General features: G+C 30.1%; 1 long non-coding RNA gene across 1 annotated transcript; it reads left to right on the top strand.

The window, feature by feature from the left end:
* The first annotated feature begins 1,555 nt into the window (after positions 1-1,555).
* On the top strand, positions 1,556-2,006 carry LOC136972568 (uncharacterized). Its single transcript, XR_010880356.1, has 3 exons — positions 1,556-1,624; positions 1,700-1,789; positions 1,856-2,006. It is a non-coding gene; the product is annotated as an uncharacterized lncRNA (long non-coding RNA).
* Positions 2,007-2,245: the final 239 nt, after the last annotated feature.

The following is a 2,245-nucleotide window of genomic DNA, read 5'->3' as shown; positions in this document are numbered from 1 at the left end:
ATTTTGGGTACCAAAAATAAAAGGATGAAGATACACAATCTCGGCTTATTAATAAAAGATATTTCAAAGAGAAAAGTACTCAATTGATTAATGAGTTCTGAATATATAATATATAAATTACGAAATTAAAATTTCATCGTAATTTAGCATCACTTCTTCTGGTTAAACATAAATCTATCTTTTGTTTACTATCCGACAGTTATTAATGCTTAGATTCCGTGTGAAAAAACAATATACTATATATTTATTGCATTAACCTTCAATTCTATACACTAATTACGATGAAGGACATATCCATACTCAGGTTTGGTATCCGCAATCGTTTAATTGAGAGTAATACCAGTATATTGCATTTTCATCTGCCCGCAGTTCTTGCAATCTTTCGTTCCACAGACACACGTAACATCTTTACGCTTGATTTTTATAATCTAACGAACGTATAATTCAAATTTCTATAATATTAGTAAGTGTTACGAAGTAATGGAAAAGTTTTTGGCAAGAATTCAAGCCGAAGACGACTATAGCAGAAAAAGACAAAATACGAACACAGAAAAAGAGATATGTTTGAACTGCGTTTTATCGTCGTTCACATCTATAGCAAGAGTTTACGGATATACTTTCTTCGTCCCTTGTTCCTGCCACCACCGAAATGATGTTAATGTTCACCAAATTTTAATAAAATCTCATTCATTCTTCATCGAATGTTTCTACTGGATTCAATTCTGTTTGATGTTTTCCATGACAATACCGGTTTTGTCAAAGACGATTCCTTGTCAGTCGTTGTACTTTCTTATCAAGAATAACGTCATCTTTGCCAAAATGGCTGTTGCTTATTTGGTTTTAACTTTCGCTCTCACTTTCAGTATTATAAAAAGAGTAAAATTAACCCCGAAATTTAAATTGACGAAATCAGAGTATTTCTGTCGTAAAGAATTGTACGACGTGATTAAATACACCAGAATTACCGTTTCTGTTTTTGTCGTATGTTTATCTATTTGTGGCCAAGCATTCAATATTTTTTATTTATATCCTGCATTAGAGGAAGGAAAGTTATACCGGCAAGAAGCACTTTTTTGCAGCGTAGAAGTTGGAATTTTCATTAATTTAATTATCGGTGGAATAGAATATCTCTATTTTTTTCTTTTCTTGTTTATAATCATATTAATGACGATTTTCCAGAAGCTATCTGAAAATCTGCAACTATTAAAAATGAATCATCCGAATTTGAAAACAGAATTAGAAGAAATTATGATACAACACAACGAACTTTGGAACTATGTGAACCAATTGAATGGCCCATTTAATTATGTATTGACAATTTTGTACGGTTTTATAATAATGGAAAGCAGTCTACTTTATTATATTCTGATTTTTTCGAAAATGGAATTTGCATTGAGAGTTTCCATTTGTATAATTTGTGCCGCAATATCATTTGGTTGTGTTTTAGCAGGATTTTTACTATCCACTTTCACATCTATTGTAATTTCTGTATCGTATTAAATGCTCTATTCTATATTTTCCTCTACCTGTAACAGGTTTTTCTTCTTTATTTCAGATGCAAACATCGTTTCAGGACATTCGCAGATTCGGTCAATGCGATTTGAAATTGGAACAGAAATTAAAAGTAAAGCTTTTGTTATAAAATACAATTAGCGATACTTTTTAATTAACATAAAATAATTTTATGAATTTCGTACAGATTGTGAATTTTATGAAAAGATTCGGAAAGGCATCTTTATGTTTATCTGTCAACGGTTTCTTCGATGTTACCAAGAAGTTTCCTGTCAAGGTATGCGAGTCAATTAACTTTTTCAATATATTAATACCTTATCTATATATAAATTTGAATTTTCAGATGTCCAGCGCTCTATATTCTGTGTTTTCGAGTCTGTTAAATTTCAGAACTGTTTCCAAGAAGAAAAACTGCTCTTACTGAGATTTGAACTCAAGAATCTATCCCTTTGAATATAATTTCATCTCATAACTTTTTAATTAATAAATCTTAATTAATTTATTTATACGTAGAAAATTAGACAAACTATTATCGTTTCTTGTCACATTATTGGCATATTGTGATAATTTACATTGTTCAAATTAGAACGAATTAGAACGAAGCTGCCAAATATTTTTCTATAATAATTGACTCTACTCTGATATGACACATGTAGACCAATTAACTTTTATATTGCGCTATTTATCAGAAGATGAAAATCCAATTGAGAGATTTTTTTGGGTTTATTCCCAT

Source organism: Centruroides vittatus, unplaced genomic scaffold (genome assembly GCF_030686945.1).
Source record: "Centruroides vittatus isolate TY-2023 unplaced genomic scaffold, ASM3068694v2 contig_2974, whole genome shotgun sequence".
Lineage (NCBI taxonomy): Eukaryota > Metazoa > Arthropoda > Arachnida > Scorpiones > Buthidae > Centruroides > Centruroides vittatus.
This window is presented reverse-complemented; position numbering and strand designations above follow the sequence as displayed.